The 18,339-nt window shown below is 35.8% G+C and overlaps 1 protein-coding gene and 1 long non-coding RNA gene across 4 annotated transcripts in view; both read left to right on the top strand.

The window, feature by feature from the left end:
- Positions 1-18,339, top strand: part of PDE4B (phosphodiesterase 4B) — a 560,636-nt gene that overhangs the window by 245,992 nt on the left and 296,305 nt on the right. The gene's annotated exons all lie outside the window — the stretch shown is intronic.
- LOC116563887 lies at positions 2,357-8,465 on the top strand. Its single transcript, XR_004274617.1, has 2 exons — positions 2,357-2,902; positions 2,941-8,465. It is a non-coding gene; the product is annotated as an uncharacterized LOC116563887 (long non-coding RNA).

Below are 18,339 nucleotides of genomic sequence, written 5' to 3'. Positions count from 1 at the left end.
GTTTACAGAAGAATTCAAGTGTTATATAGAGGCCATTTGAAATGTCAGCCCTTAGCCTAAAGTATTAAGAAAGGGGAGTGAGAGGAAGGCTTTTAAAAGGAAGTAGGAAAGATAAAATCATATCTTATTCACTTGATAATTTAGCTTAAAATCTGATGGGACTGAACTTAGTGGCCCCATCTTTTTAAAAACCTTTTAGCTCATCTTTTCTGGAATTGGTAAGATTAGGAGTGGATAGCAGCTGGACGTGTCTTCAAATTATTTGTTGTTGAATAGAATAATTCCTTTTCTAGAACTAACCCATACAAAGGTGTTGTAAACAGGTGGAGTGGGTGGTGACAGCTAGTTATTTCTTGGGCAAACATGCTAAGCAAAGTAGCTTAAAAAGCATGAGGACCCAAAGATAAACTGTTGGCTTGCTTCCTGCTTAGTGGAATATTGTTTATGAAGACTCAATTCATCGTTGGCCTCTGATTTTTTTTTAGCACCCAGTACTCAAAGATGTGCAAAAATGGTACAGCATTTGGTCAATGATCAAATGATCGCTTTCTTTGTGTGGACAATCTCTCTTGATATTAGCTTGTTCCACACGCTATCCAAGGCCAACAATGGTTATACTAGCCTCAAGCTTTTCATCATGACAATTTACTGACCTCTTCCCTTCTTTCTCTTTCTCCAACTTAAGACCCAGGTATATAGAACCATTTGCAATGTCCACAACACACTGTCTTTGCCTATGCTGTACCCAGTGGTCGGAACATTTTAACTTATTTCTTCACTTGCCTCACCCTACTGAGTTCTCAAGACAGGGCTCAATGTCCTATAGGAAGCATGTCCAGTTGCAGGATGAAGTCAAAGGTAGCTGTGTCTCCTACGTGCTCCTTCTGGGCTTTGTGACAGCATTAATCACAACATATAGCATGTTGTTTTCCTGCTCCTCTCTTCCTAGGTCATGAATAACTTGCAGAGGAAGAATCTATTTTACTTTTTCTTTGAAATACACACACACACACACACACACAGAGAGAGAGAGAGAGAGAGAGAGAGAGAGAGAGAAAGAGAGAGAGAGAGAATACCTAATGTATGCTTCAACATAATGTCTGGCTTAATAGGTCATCAGTAGATTCAGAGAATAAATGAATATATGAATTGCAAGTGCTTTACATAATGGATGTATAATAAGTAACTGTTAAATAAACATTTTCAAAGGAGTTACTTTTCTTAAAGAACACAAACTTATTTATTTATTGAATTCACGGGACAGACAATAAGTTCAAAGAAAGTACAAGGTATCGCAAGAGCTGGGAGGTATCTGAGGAAGATAGTAGAGTCAAGTAGCACTCAAACTCTTACTTCCTCACTTAATACTTCTGAAGCTTGATAAGTTATTTATCAGTCCCTTTTTCTAGTTTAGTACAGGTTGGTAATGTTACCTGGTTCAAATTGCTGAGAGATTTGAAAGAGATAATGTAGGGAAAGCACTCAGTCCAGTTTCCAGCATCCAAGCTCTCCATAAAGCATGATTTCTCTTTAAAGGATATTGTCCTTAAGGCAGTGTGTTGCACTAGTTTTGCATCAGGCAGTCTGGATTTAATAAGATATTTCCCTGGCATTCAAAAGTTTCTGATCTGTTAAAGGTAGAAAAATTTTTTATTAAAAAGACTATTTTGTATTAGCAAAAAGTGGATATAATTGTTGTTACTGTAAAAATAGATTTGATGTATTACTTAAAAAGTTTTAACTATCCAATATCTTCCAAATTTCCAAATACCAACAATAATATAAGCCCAGTAAGCAGTGAATCAAATTGAAACTGTACCTCAGCAATGGTGTAGATCTTTGCAGTGCAATCTATTATGTAAACTGTTTTCTTACTGTGTGAAATTCATGTGTTCTTTCCATAGACTTGGGATTATAAAAAGTCTAATGTGATATGTGAGTTTAAGGCTATGAATCCAGCTTTAATGAAAATGGGGACAGATAGATCTGTGTGCCTACTGTGTGTTATAGTGCCTTTTGAGTGCTGTTGGAATAAAAAGATGAGCAAGTCTGAGCCTTTTAACAATAGCTCCTTAGAGCCCTTGGAAGGAAGAAAGGATATTAAAGAATACTTCTTCGATTTTTTTTGACAAGTTATAACATTTTTTAAACAGTGAAATGAAGCAGTCAAGTAATTGGATTTGCTTCACTATTTCAGTCAATCTGTGTTGAATCTTTGAGTGAAACTGGTCGAGCAGCTTACGTGACAGCTCTCCAAGTAAATGGAAAGTTTCCCAAGCTCATGCTGGTTAGGAAACAGAAGGCCTCTTTTAAAGCAGTACAGAACTCAGCAGTTTGGGTTTCATTGAACTGGTTTAGTGGTTTCAACTTATATAACTTCCATGTGGAAAGCTAAGGGGAACATAGAAACCAAACCCTCTTATTGTACCACCTGAGAGCAGCTGCTCTTTCGGGGGTTGCTGGTACATTGCCTAGGACCCTGGAGATCTTTCATTTTTCCTAAAAATCCTGAATTCTTTCCAAAGACCAACAAAACCATGAAAGTCAAACTTACACAAACTAATTTCTAATGGTAGTGAGAGGAGGAAATCCAGTTTAATCTCCTTTTTAAAGTACACGAACACCTGGAACTAGTTCACCTAACAGTCAGCAAAGGGTCTAGAGAGAACCAACATCAAATGGGCAACAGAATTGTTTTCTGTAGTAAATCATGGATGGTGCAATAATTTTGTTTTTCTTTTGAAATAGCCTAGAGGCAAATGAGAATATTAGGCTGAACATTGTAAATTACAGACAGTTAGGAACCAAGGTTGATAAGGACTAAAGATGCAATTTTGAAACTAAAACAAACAAAAAACTGCTATCTCGCTTGGTTATGGGAGGGCATTGAGAATCACTGAAGGTCTCCAAGTATTATACTTGGAGGTATAATACTTGAAGGTCTGTCAAGTATTATACTAAGCATATTATAGGTGCTTTGTCATCTGATTTTTTTATCACTTCTGTGGGAAGGAATTATTTCAACCTAATTTTTTCTTCTGAAGAAACTGACAGATACATGAAATATCTTCCTAAAGGTCACCTGACTGAAAAGGGGTAAATTTAGGATCAAATCTCAGGTGTGTCTCTACTTTTTTTAAACACACCACACTCTATTTTGAGGTGTTTATAATATTTCTTTTAGATGTATGAATATACAAATGGTAAAAATGGGTTGCACCATTCTTAAAATATTGGCAGTTAAATGAAAAATATTGTAAAAATCTTTTACATGCCTAACATTGATTACTCCTCTGAGAAAGTTTCTACATGATTGAATTTGTGTGGCCAAATGAAAAGACCTGTGTTTTAGAAGAGAAAAGTAATGAATAATTTGATGATTGTGCAGTGTTTCTATCCAGTTATTTAGAACTCAGCTTATTTGAATTGCTTTAGCAGAGGGATCACAACAATATATTTTTTAAATAAATGTTTATAACATTGGCTGTATCTTTAAATAGAGAAAAATTTCTAGACTCACAATGAGCAGAGGAATTTAAGAAAATTAGCATAGTTAAAACTCAGATGTCCAGCAAGTTTGTATTATATTTCTTTTGTGCCTCATAAGATGTGAATAAGATAATCCAAATAATTTTATTTTTAGACATTTGAATGAGAATCTCCCTTTAAAATCCACATTGCCATGCCATATGTGATCATTTTATGAGTAAAATTTTACCTTTCCTAGAATCCAAGAGCAATACTTAAACATCAGCTACTGAGTTATCCTGTTAACTGCCATTGGTGCAATTTTTATGAAATACAAACTTGAGTAATAACTGGTCCTAGATTTAAAAAAACAGAAACAAAAATTACCCATTTAGTTGTAATAATAAAATATTTTTAAGTCCTCTATAACTGGAATAAAATAACCAACCACTATGTGTATCTGATTCACCTGCATTCTCATTTCAACCGCATGGTGAAGGTGAAACTCCTGCTCAATGCATGATCTTTGTCATGGGGTGGAGCTTACCAGGACTTACGAATGTTTACAGACTAACCTTTTCCTTCTTGGACTCCTATATTTTTCCTAGTACATGTGCTGCTGAAGTAAGCATTCTCCTTTGACTTTTTTCTTTCATTTTATTATTATTTTTTCAGTTTTTACTTTCAAATTTCTGTGGGTACTCCTCTCATTTTAGAATCTCAAAATAGCACTTGGTCACCACATGTCTGTTTCTTCTGTTTTCAAGGTTAATTTAACTCCTCTGGCTCCCCTGAGCTAACACTGATTCCCAAAGAGAAGGTGTCCTTAACTCAAAGTTAGAAATATAACCAAAGTCCCTAAGTTTCCTCAAGCATCTCCTTCTAGCATGTCTTTCTGAACTCAGTCTTATCAGAAATTTCTCCTGCAAAAATACTTTCCTGGCATGTACCTTCTAATTTTATTCAAGAATGTAGCAGGAAGTTCACAAAGCACTGATGAAGTGTCTGTTACATGGAAGATGCTCTTAGGTGCTACACACACAAAGGTAGCTAAGACACATGCTCATCCCCCAAGATGCCTGTGTTAAAGTGGGGGGCAGGGACATAAAGACATAATATATAGAGAGATGATTGTAAAATGATGTATATGAGATTCAATCAAAGCAAAGATGTTGTTGAAAAGTAAATCTCAAAGTGTGTTTAAGATTCTAAGAATATGGGAATGAGCATGATAGGCAGTGGGCTGAGAGATGTGCAAATAAATGCTGTGTTTAGGACCCATGTGCAGTTAAATAATGTTGATCATAGAAGAGACGGAGGTGGGGAGTGGAAGGAGAACAGGTTGTAAGGGTGAGAACCAGATCAGGAATGAGACCATGCTAGGGAATCAGACTTGATTTTACACATGATGGGGTGATTTTGGAGTGTGTTTATTTTAGATAAATTATTCTGTAGCAACAGTGCAGAAGAGATATTTGAAAGGGGTAACACTGGAAGCAGGGAAACTAGTTAGGAAGTGATTATTAATTGTCTAAGCTGGATAGGATAAAGCTTTAGACTGGGTCCAGAGTGATAGAAATGGAGGAGAGAAAGCTTAGAGAAATATTTATTAAATATACATGGTATGGAGAGTTGTAAATGTTTACATTGAGCAGCAGGAACAGATACAGATTTTGTGGGGCCTGAAAAGAAAGTAAAATTATTAATTTAAAAGTAGGTATGAATGTAAATATTTATATAAAATGAGAGAAGAAATCACAAAGTTACACACTTTTAAAAATGATAGAAGCCACAAACCTCACAAAATTGGGAATTCTTAAATGTATTTTATATAAGCACAAACTCAATATTTCTTCAGTTCAACTTCCCTTTAGCCATATTCCCAAACTATCTATATTCATTCCAGTATCTCCCAACATGAAGAAATATGACAGAGATAAAATCAGAATTCAAAGAGAATCAGGAGCAAGCAAGATACATCCCAGAACCTTTTGTTCTTGGTGGTAAATTAAGCAATCACATCTGGCAAAAGTCACCCCTTGCTATTTCTTCTCTGCATAAAATGTTTTCCATTTTAAACCAAGAAGATTCTAAATTATCAGGAATTACATGTTGTTGGCTATAAGAGTGGAATAATGACTGTAATGAGGGAGGCTATTCAATGAGGAAAGAAATGTGTAACATTGGTTCACTTAGGAGTATTATTCCCCTCTACTATTCATTCTTTTAGCGCCTTCCTGAATAGAATATCCTCCAATATTCAGGTACAATGGGATCTAGTATGGTCTTTAAGAACCAAAAAACTTGAAATCTATAATGAGTCAATGCACATAAACTTTTCTGAACTTTATTTAGATTTTTATCTAATTTGATATGTATGCACAGAAACAAGATAGCAAAACTAAGAATAAGTCGGATTTTATAAGTTGTCTTATTTAAAGAATAGCAAATATTAACTTTAGGGTATTAATTCCTGTGATTTTTTTTGACATTTTTAAAGACAACCAGTGATTCCAGTGAGAAATGTGTCAAGACTGGTGAAACATGCCATCTATGAAGCTTTCTGTTCTTCCTTTGAGAGACAGTACAGCATAGAGGGATTAAGTGCTGGAATCCTGGAGTTTGACTGATTTAGTCAGACCCCAGGCTGCTTACTGGTTATATTCTACCTAACCTTTATTTGCCTCAGTTTCTTTTTCTGTTAAACAGAGATAATAATGACACCGATTTTACTGGGTTATTGAGTGGATTGTAGGGGTTAATGTATGAAAATATCTTAAAAGCAATGCCTGGCACTTTACATAAGCATTATATAGGTTGTTATTGTTGTTATCCAAAGAGAAGGAAACGTAGTTTTTCTTAGACTAGCCTAGAAGTCCCTGTATAACTGAGTCAGTCAGTTTTCCAAACTTTTTTCCTAGCTACTATACCAGGTATGCTAAGCTCTAGCCCAGTGTTGCTCAAAGTGTGTTCCATATGGATGTTCTGATATGATTTGTTATGTACAGTAAGTATAGAGGCGAATTAAATATTTTTGAGGTGGCAGAAAGTTCCATATAGTTTTTCATGCTTTAGACTCATAACTCCAAGACTGTATGGATGGTCTCTGAAGATGATGGAGCAATATCCTTCCTATTTGTTACCTTGAGCTTTCACTGAACATAACAATACTTGACTATGCCAAGACTTTGGCCTTTCCTGCTTTTGTGATATAAGTTCAGACCCTTTGAAGAAGCTGTTAGTAAATGCCAATTAAATAAATTTCACCCCAACACTAGCTGTCCTGTCCTGCCAAGGGAAGTGTTGCTTGTTTACTTAGCACTTGTGATCTTGTTAATACGGGTGATGGCTGTCTGTGGGTATGAAAGGGCTAACAGCTATTAAGTGACAAATAATTTCCATAGGGCATGGATATAAATTCTTTCTTTGGATGGTGTCTAGAGTTTGTCCTCGGCAGACCATTTAAGGGTTGCTTCCAGTATCCTTTTTTATGTGTTGCCTCGAAGTAACGTGTCCCTTCACTCAAGCAGAAAGCTCACAGTTCTCTCATTGTTGTACTTCTTGTACTGGCCTCTGAACACAATGTTTAGGTGACTATCATTAGCACTTCCTTTGCCTTTTGGTCACTGAACTTCCATTATCCAGGCATCACTTGTATTTATGAGTAAACTTTTCATTTTGCACCACCCCCATACACCAGGCCTTCTAGATGAGTCGTTTCCTGACAGCTAAGGAGCAATCAACTCCACTGTCCTCCTACATAATAATGAATAATCTTTTCTGCAGTCAATAAAACAGGCTCCCACGATTGTATCCTTTTATGACTTGGAAATGCTGGTGAAGAATCTTGACCAGATATTATTTGATTTGGGAGAATAGAACAATGTAAATATGGTATTCAATATGCTTTAAAATAATTATCTGGAAGTTGTGACTATCATGCTAAACATGATTTATGCTACAAAGAGAGTAGTCTAGGAGAAATAAACCATGAAATTCATGGGTGTTTAGTGATAAAAGGAGTAATATAATTGTCTAATCTAGCTTCTTTATTTTAGAGCTGTGGATGCTGGGGCCAAGTAGAGCTGACTGATCAAGGGCACATAGTCACAGAGCAGTGGATATGCTGGAATAGAGTCTTCTGATTCACGGCCCATTGCTCTTCATTCTCAGATGTTTTATAACTGATAATATATTTGAAAATATCTAAATATTTTTGTTGGGAGGTTACTTGAGATCACTTCCTTTTCACTGATAGGTCAGAGGACACACAAGAAGTCCACTCTTAACATATCAGTAAGTCAGTGATGGATGAAGTGAAAGGTTAAGTGTAGATGCCTCCACTTTTAAGTTATATTGTTGAGGAGAGAAGAGGAAATGCTCAATGAATTAGATCTCTGTCTTTATTCAATCTATCTACTATGATCGATCCAGTAATGTATTGGCCCCTGAACTTGGTGCTTTTACATTTAATACATCTCCATATCTTATATTTGAGTTAACTTTTAAATATTAATTACTTGTTATTCTGAAAGTGGAAAGAGCATAAGCCTAGAATAAGGAGATTAGGCTCTACTCTGAATTCTACTGTGAACCTGAATCCTATTCATGACAAAGTCACTACTCTGCCTCAGCTTCTTCACATGTAAAATTGAGGTGCCACTCTAAGTAGCATCATCTAAAATTCATTTCAGATATTATGAATGGAAAAGCTACACTGTCTGAATATTACAATTGTCAGGTCAGTTACCATCATGCATTTCATACATTTCCCATGCCTGGTTGTTGGCAGAGGGACAAGAGTGGGAGTTTGGTGTCTGTGCTAGTATTGCCAGCTGACGGGCTTTAAAACAGGAGTGGTATGGTTTGAGTAGCAAAAATACCTTCTTAGGGTGCCTCACCAAATAACAGAGGGTGCTGAAGGGAATGTCTAAGTACGAGACCTGGCTATTTCTGGAGGTTTTTCAACTAGACCCACATTTAATATTTACAAACATGAAAACTCATGTAATTAATATATAACTTATTTGTACTAAAATTAGTGTGTTGACATAATATTTTCTAAAACTGGATCACATATGCATGGGTTTCCTAAATAATTCTTCAAGAGAATAGAGCAGGAAATGAAGTGATATGCTCACTTGCAGTGTAGCATGGGGCTTCCTGAATGTATATATATGGAAGGCAGCAAGGTGGGGCTGGATACCAGTGACACTAGGAACCTAATCTCAGCATTTCAATCACTGCTACATCCTCAAAATACCTTTTACTTTAATTTTGTACAAACACAAATTGGAACCTGGGTTACCTTTTGCTTTATAGATTATATATTTACGTTTCCCACATAACTGCTGAGAATTAAAGTGGTGTGAAAACTCCACATAAATAAATAATATATTTTAAACTATTTCTAGAAGAATAATTTGAAAAGAAAGTATTTGGGGGAATAGGCAACAAAAAGTCCCTTTTACCTAGATTTCTTTGATTCAGAGATTCATCATACAGATTTATGGAGACAGATATGTCCACAACAAATTAAAGAATACAGGATATACACTGTTGCCTGTATTATACAAAGAAACTTTAAAATTTGTTTCCATGAATTCTATGTTCAGTTGGAAATATATGTTCAATTGAGTATCAGTAGAAAATCTGTTGTTTTTACTAATGACTCAGCTGCTTAAATCATCTATTGTATCGGTAGCCAGTGGCAGGAAGGAGGCTCTGTGCAGTATTGTTGTAACCATGACATTAATGACATCATTTAGCAGAAATAGAATTTGGAACATTTGGAAAACAAAGCAGTGACCTCTTTGCTCAACTTTGTTAGAAACTAATTCTAAGAAAGTATAATGGACAGTGTTGATTTCTCCATGTATACTTAGTGATTTTATATATATGCACACACATACCTACATACATGAAGTATTTTATTTAAATTTACCTGCTAATATATGAGATTCCCAATGCCCTATAGACTCTGAGAAGAATGTTAACCTTGAATTGCAAAGCCATGCTATACTTTAAAAGCAATGCCTTCAGATATACAGCATACTCAACAGGGCCAAGAAAACATGTAACATTGATTCTGTTCTGAGACATGCCTTTGTTAAAAAGAATCCCTTCAGTTTTTTCCTGTCTGACTGAAAGTGATGAAAGGGAGGGTATCATGCATGGCTGTGTTAGAGCATCGAGGTGTTGGAGATCCGTAAAGGAGCATCATCATTACTATGGAAACAAATGCTGCTCCTGTCATGGACATACAAAGGACGGACTGAAAAACGAGGAGGGGAAAAACAACAAGAGGACGAGGTGCCATCAAATGAGAATAAAGAAATTGCACAGGAAGGCCCAAACTGAGAAAAGAACAGCCTTAAGCAGACTGGGGAGCCTAGACACTGAAAATTTCCAATGGAAATATAAAAAACTGGATCACCACTTGGGTGGGTACAAAGAAATAATAACTTTTCTGTTTTTAAAAGTTAAATTTTCTTCTAAAATATACCTTTTTTTTGTTTGTTTGTTTGTTTTGTTTTTTGGTTTTTTTTTTTTTGCTTTTGGAACAACTTTTTGAATCCCGAAGTCTCTTTAAAAAAATAAATTTGAGAGAAAACAAAATAAGTATTGAAATTTGTAATAGACTACGTATTTGAATACCAAGTCTTAGAATTTGTGACAAGTCACTTGACCTCACCTTAAAACAGGGAAAATAATAACAACCTCATGATTATTGGGTCAGTATATGAGAGAAGCAAATTCAAACTCTGCTCCATAGAGTGAACATTTCTATTTTGGGGAAAAGATTAGAAAATGGAATCTGGGAATCTAAATTATTCATTTTAGTGTTTCAGAATGAAGAGAAAAGAGAAGATTTCTTTTCCTTTATTCCTCCCTCTGAAAAAGAATAATTTGTTCATGTTTAAAGACTGTGAACAGAGGTAGAAAATGTTTATTATACGCACGTAAATATATAATTAAATGACAGTTTACAAAGTTAATGAGTAGATGCTATTAAAATACTACTTTTGACCTTCAAAAATATCTTAAACGGGTTGATTATTATTTGGTTATTTGTTAATTTGGATAAATTGCCAAGCAAAATTTTATTTTAATCCTCTCATGTCAAGAATAGAACATAAAATATAGTTCTATAACATTTGATGTGTTTTCTGGGAATGTTTACTTATAGATTATTAACACTCATGTGTTGTGGTAGACAAGGTGATGTGCCATCCAGATACCCCTCAAACTGACATAAGAACAGAAAACCAAACACCACGTGCTCCCACTCACAAGTGGGTGTTGATCAATGAGAACCCATGGACACAGGGAGGGGAACATCACACATCAAGACCTGGGGGGTGGGGGGCTAGGGGAGCAATAGCAGGGAGTGGGGGTATTGGGGAGGGATAGCATTAGGAGAAATACCTAATGTAGATGACTGGGCGATGGATATAGCAAACCACCACCATGGCACGTGTATACCTATGTAACAAATCTGCATGATCTTCACATGTACCCCAGAACTTAAAGTATAATAAGTAAATTTTTAAAAACAAAGGAAGCACTTGCCAGCTGCTGCCTCTTTATCCAAAGTTATACTATTCATCCCTTAGGACAGCCTACTTTCATAGCTGATAAAGGTTGGGGTATAAAGGTCTAGCCATCTTCTGGGTTCTGTTAGGTTGACTAAGGTGGTGGTGGGGCCTGCCTTGAAGCTCAGCTTTTCTTCAGCCAGTCCTGCTTCTTCCCCATCCCATTCATGTTGTTGAGTCTAACAAGCAGTTATTAATAAACATCCTGCAAGCTAAACTCCAATTCAGAGTCTGATTTCTAGAGAACACAGCTGGCATCATGTACTTTACTATTGCAAGTAAAATATATGGATAAATATTTTCCATTTGAAATGTCCATAAAGTTTTACTTTTCAAGTGAGTTTTCACATGTACGCATAGCATCAGATTACCTGCACTATCCTTTAAAAATTCACAAAGAAAGCCAAAAATGCTTGCAAGAATTGTTAGCTAATGTTTTATATGCAGAATCTTAGTGACTAAGGAGTTTTAAGAAAATACTTATAGGGCTTCAGGAGATCCTAGGGATCCCATCAAACCCACTAGATGAGAAAGCTGGAGGCTAGAGGGCTAAGAGGGCTCATTCAAGGCCATTGTAGGGCTTAGAACACAGTGAGGCCTACTCCTCCTTTAGCTTTCTGTGTCCAGAGACCAATTTTTTTTTTTTTTTGCCTTTCTTCTCTCTTTCTTTCCTCCTCTGTTCCTTTAACCTAATTTGCTTCCTCATATTTGTAAACCACAGCTATTTCCCAGAACTGTGAAATCCTTTCTGAGAAAGGATTAGGAGTGTGGTGTGTGTAGGGTGGCATACAGAGGGCACCTATAACTTCTATAATTCTATCAACTTGTAACTGTGCTGAAAATTTATCAAATTGGAGGGTGTTTTCTGAACCTCATGACACTAGCAGTTTTCTCAGAAGAAGTGAATGTTAGCCAGATTTCCGATGAGAATCCAGGAGACAGGCTGATGGGCAGCTTCTTCATTTTACATTTAAGGCTAGACTTTATACCTTCCTCCCATGAGCACAAAAAGTATAGTCAATATTTCCTAGGCATTAGATTTAATAAAGTGCCCTTAGGAGTTTTATAGTCTAGAAAAATGTATTATTTCAGAGCTCATTTTAGCCTTTCTTTGTGGGAGACAATGTATTTACTGCTAAACCTATTCCACAGTATATGGCCTGGATATAGTCTACATTTATCTCATAGCTAAGCAGATATTTAAGTAGTGAAGATCCATTTGTCTTTCCTGAAATGCATTAATAATATTTTTATAACTCATTAGCATGCACAAAATGCTTTTACATATGTATATTAAATGTTTGTTGAATAAATTATACATGTTTTTATATTCAGACATTAGAAAAGCAAGTTGTATAATAATCTCACTTAATTTAAGTCTCACTCTATGAAGTAAATATTATCTCCATTTCCAATTAGAAATCTAAAATTGTGCAAGTTTAAGTTTTGATAGCCACTGGCTTACACTTGCTGTTTATTATGTCCCAGGCATGCTCTAGGAACTTTATGTGTATTTATTATTTCTTATACCCACCCAACTAAAGTTGGTACGATTGTTATCGATGGCATTTGACAGATGAGTTCGCTGAAACACAGAGAGGTTGAGTAACCTGGCCAAGGCCACATAGTGAGTGAATGTTAGGAATGGGCGCTGGGCACAGTGGCTCACGCCTGTAATCCCAGCACTTTGGGAGGCCAAGGTGGGTGGATCATGTGGGGTCAGGAGTTCGAGACCAGCCTGTCCAACATGGAGAATCCCCATCTCTACTAAAATACAAAAAATTAGCCGGGTGTGGTGACACGCACCTGTAATCCCAGCTACTCAGGAGGCTGAGGCAGGAGAATCGCTTGAACCTGGAAGGCGGAGGGTTGCAGTGAGCCGAGATGGTGCCACTGCACTCCAGCCTGGGTGACAAGAGTGAAACTCTGTTTTAATTCTAAAAAAAACAAAAGGAGTGGGATGCATAGGTAGAATGACCAACTATCCTGGTTTGCTCAAGACTGAGGGGTTTCCTAGGACACAGGATTTTCAGTGCTCACAGCATAACAGTCTCAGGTAAATGGTCGGCCTAAATCCAGGTTGCCTCCTCAAGGACCTACACTCTTAAGCACCTAGCTCTTCTGTTTCTCATGCAGAAGAAGGTATTGGATCCAGGGTTTGAACTCTTATTGAGCGACTCTGAAGCCTGTGCTTTTATATTTCTATCATGCTGCCGTAATTTATATTTTAATACAACTATGTCACAAAAAATGATCATAGATTACTAACTTATAATATGTTTGGTTAGGTAATCATATACCAAAGCCTAATACATTTAGTTAGACAGGAACATAAATTCAGATATTTGTTGTGATTCTTTTGTAAACAGCTTTATCGGGGTAAAATTGGTACCCAAAAGCACATATTTTATGCATACAATTTGGACATATGCATACACCCATGGAACAGTCACTATAACCCAGATAATAAACATATTCATCACCTCCAAAAGTTTTCTCCTGTACCAACCTTTTAGTAAGTTCTAGAGATCTGTTCAACATAGTGCCTGTAATTAGCAATACTATGTTGTGCTCTTTAAAACTTGTTAGGAAAGTAGACCTCCTGCTTTGATTCCTAATTGGCTTCATCTCATTTGACAACTTGCTGTTTAATTTTTTTTACGCTTTGGTTTCTCGCAAAAGCCTATTCCATATTTTCCATAAGTTACTATGGACTTGTAGTATAAATTAATACTTTAGTCTTCCCTGTCCCTTAGGTCACTCCTGAACAATATCTTTCTCATGTGTACTCTACTTCAACTTCACTTTCCCTAAAGGGTCTGAAATATATGATGTATACAGTCAGTATCCACAGGTGCCTGTCAGCTTCCTCTCTGTCGTGGTTCCTCCTTATCTATAAACCCCTCCTTCTCAAAGTGTTATTGTCTCCCTAATCCCAGACCCTCACATCCCTTTAGTTTTATGACATCTTCCTATAATATAGTGCCAATAAAACTGCCTTCAGATCTGAGAAAAGAGAGAAATCGATTTAAACTAGTGTTGTGACGGACACCTTTATAGAGATGATATTAGTCAAGCTGCATTTTAAGGAGTGCAAATTATTTAGATGAGCATCAGTAATATCAAAGCCTTGATTTTGCTGAATTATATTTTGAAGGACAATTATAGCCTAGAAACTAAGAAATATTAAATTAGTTTTTCTTTTTGATTTCATGAACTTAATCATGATTTAACTGAACCACTAGCTGACTTATGCAGTTTCTAGACTCTGTCTTTGAAGGCAGGGTTCTTGAATCTGTGGAGGCACATGGTGCTTAATTGTATTGGATGTTGGCTTTGCATTGTAAAGAGCATGTTTGTATAATACTTATCAGGTAAGGAACTTTTGGCTAACATTTATTTAACTTCTTTGAGCCTCAATTACCTTTTGTCAAACCATACTTAACATGTAGAGTTGTTGTAAGAATAAAAATAGATAAAATATTAATAAAATATCTAGTTTAGTGCCTGGCACATAGTAGCTATTATTAGTCGTACCTGAAGAGTTGTTATTGTGTTCATGGATGAAACCAAGTGATTTTCTGCTTCTTTCAATACTCTGATGAGATAACAAGTACATGAGAACGGATGACTGTAGTTAGTACTGTAGGTCAGGAATAAGAAATTATTTTTAAACTCATCCCACTCTTTCCCTCTATAGCAACTCCTTCTTTGTCTGGATTGAGATTTATGTAGATGCTTTCCCCCAGTGCAAAATGTTTAAGAATGCCAGATATTTTAATTTTAAAGCATGCTTTTTCATCTAAAATGATGCGTTAGGCATATTAATGTTAACATATGATTTATGTTAACATAGATAAAATTTTGAGATATAAATACAGCAAACTCTGAAAAAATTTTGCATTTAAGCATGTTGATATGTTAGTTGTTAGACTGAGGTAGACAGAGAGTTTGTGATTACATATTTGTCCACTAAAAGGTAGCTATCAGAAATGTTCTATTGCTCAATATTGTTTACATTCATATTTCAACAGAGCTACTGCTTTTGATAAATACCAATATGTGTAATTTTTTCTAACTACACTTCCCTAGAACAGAATTTGTATTTTTCCTATGGTTGATTTAACTTTATTATTTGAATATATTTTATAGTCAGGTATGTAGGTGATGCTTACTTCATTTATGCTACTACTTTTTTAAATACTTATTGAACAGTGCTTTTCAGGCTGATAGGGCCTCTGAAGGCAATAAGAAATAACTGGGGAAAATAGGTGAAATGTTTTATTTTAATTTCAATTGTTATTTGCATGCAATTTCTTTTCTTTCAGACCTTATGTCTATTACAGGAATTGTGGGGGTTGGAGGAGAGAAAGGGAAAGAGAGAGAGATGTGTGTAAAATTGCCTTTCCTGGCTGTGGTCAGAGGTGTATATGACTATGGAAGAATGGTTGGAGACATGCAATGCTAATGGCTTTGAGGGTGGAAGGTGGAGGAAGGTGGCCAGAAGCCAAAGAATGCAGGTAGTATCTAGACATGGAAAAGGCAAAGAAAGAAACACACACACACACACACACACACACACACACACAGGTGTGTGTATATATGTTTTTTCATTATTCTTTTTTTATAATTCATCTTTATTATTGTGATGGGCAGAAAATAATGACCAACAAAGACGTCCACAGATGTCTACACCCTAATCCCTGGATCCTGTAAACATGTTTCCTTAGTTGTTAAGGAACTTTGTGGATTGGTTAAAGATATGGAGCTTGAGATGGGTTTCATGATTGTGACCAGTCTAATCACATTAATCTTTAAAAGTGGAAAATCTTTTATGCCTGTCCTGGCTGTGGTCAAAGAGAGATGTGACTACAGAAAAATCATCAGATAGATACAATATTGATGGCTTTGATGATGGAGGAAGGTGATCATGAGTCAAGAAATGCAGGCCACGTTTGGAAGCTGGAAAACGTAAGGAAGTAGATTCTCCCCTAGAGTCTCCAGAAAAGAACACAGCTCTGCCAATACCTTGACTTTTCCCCAGTGAAACCTGTCATATTTCTGACCTCCAGAACTATAAGATAACACATTTGTGTTTAAGTCACTAACTTTGTATGATTTATTACAGCAGCAGTAAAAACTAATACATGTACATATTTCATATTATATTGAAGGAAATATATATACTTTTATTGTTTTGAATATATGTGTATTCATCTCTGGCATAACCTATAGTAATATATGCTTGAATTATCATCCCCTACCCAAGGCAAATTTATTTATAGGAACCCCCAGTTTGCTGCACCATGAACTTGCATAGAGGAAACTCTGTCCTTATTTCAATAGATATTTACTGAGCACTTAGTATACACCAAGTGCTAAGTGCTGAAGATGCTGTAAATAATAATAGACATGTTTCCTACTCTAACTACATTATAGCAACATTAGTCATGACTAGTTCTGCCATTTTTGCTCTTTTTTAGATTGTGCTAAAAAGGAAGAAATACTAAAAGAGTATTGTACTAACGATCATACTAAAAGAGTCCTTGGACATGGGACTCTTTCTTTCTTGGTTTGCATTTAGCAGTTAGCACTCTTTCAATGACATAAACAATTTTTAAAGAATGGAAGGCTTTTGAGGCTAGTAATATCATATTAGTCCATTTTCGTGCGGCTGATAAAGACCTACACGAGACTGGGCAATTACAAAAGAAAGAGGTTTATTGAACTTACAGTTCCACATGGCTAAGGAGGCCTCACAGTCACTGGGGGAAGGTGAAAGGCAGGGAGGAGCAAGTCACATCTTACATGGATAGCAGTGGGCAAAGAGAGAGCTTGTGCAGGAAACTCCCATTTTTAAACCCATCAGATCTTGTGAAACTTACTTATTATCATCAGAACAGCATGGGAAAGACCTGCCCCTATGATTCAATAACCTCCTACTGAGTCCCTCTCCTAACTTGTGGGAATTATGAAGGCTACAAGATGAGATTTGAGTGAGGACACAGAACCAAACCATATCACATATATATTCATGTATTTTAATATTTTCTCATATAACGTGGAATCAAAAGAGAGCTTATTTTCTTTGGCTATATCATATTGTTTTTAAGATACCTCTTACAGTGGAACCCCTGAGAATTTAAAACACTTTCTGGTCAAAATGGCAGTGAGCAAGGAAAAAGCTCAATTAGAATTCTGAGTCTATACACATTTGGAATCCAACCCTGACTTCAGAAACAGCTTTTGAGTAAGTCATTCTGTGAAAATTAAATTTTAAATGACAGATAAGTAAAGATTAATTCTTTAACTGCTATAGCATAACATGCTCCCTGAATGTTAACAGCTCTTATTTGTTTCAGAAGGGACTTCAGGCAACAATTTATATCTTGTAGTTTTCAATATGGCTTCATTTGTCACTAGGTTCTGAAGCTTCAGGATTAAATTTTGTAGAACTAGTGAACATAGACTATTTTTCAAATGATCTTGACTACTACTAACTCTTTAGGTATTGTGCAAGAAGTAGGAAGAAAAATACATAGGACCTAAATATCGAGGGGTTTTTACTTGCTGTAAAATTCTTCCCATGTTTAAAATACGTAGTACAATACTTATTTTTTCCTTAAAAGAACATTCAGAAAGATGTAGCACTCTCTATGTGCTTTCCAATGTAGTAGTCATTAGCCAGACATGTGAATATTGAACGTTTAGATTGTGGTTGTCCAAACTGGATACAAGTGTAAAACACACACTAGATTTTGAAGATTTAATACAAAATAAAACATTTTAAATATCTCATAACAAATTTTGTATTGATTACATGCTGAAATGGCAACATTTTGATATATTTGGCTGAGATATATTGTTTAAGTTAATATTGCCCATTTCTTTTTACTTTTTTAAAAAGATGGCTACTAGAATTATAATTCTAAGTGTGCTTTGCTTTTGTGACTCACATATTTCTATTGGACAGTGCTGTTTTAGATGTTAAGTTAGTTATTCCAACTGTAGGACAATATAGGGAACCAGGTTTGGATTCTTAAACATTAAGTGTGAGGTCGGTGTCTCTTGCCTTGTGAAGACACTCCTACTTCGTCCTTCTCTTCTTCCTGAGTCTAGTATTTCAGTGGGGATATCTTTCTTGTAAAGAGAGAGAAAAATAGGTGTAATACATATAAGAAAAAGATTAGAATTTCATTGAATGCCATCAAAAGAAGTGAACAAAATTGAGAAAGAAGAATGGGGAGCGTATTTATTCTGTCAGCAATAACAATAT

This window comes from Sapajus apella, unplaced genomic scaffold (genome assembly GCF_009761245.1).
Source record: "Sapajus apella isolate SASKATOON/1434 unplaced genomic scaffold, GSC_monkey_1.0 scaffold36, whole genome shotgun sequence".
NCBI lineage: Eukaryota > Metazoa > Chordata > Mammalia > Primates > Cebidae > Sapajus > Sapajus apella.
Note: the sequence above shows the minus strand (reverse complement) of the source record. Positions and strands in the feature narration are given on the sequence as shown.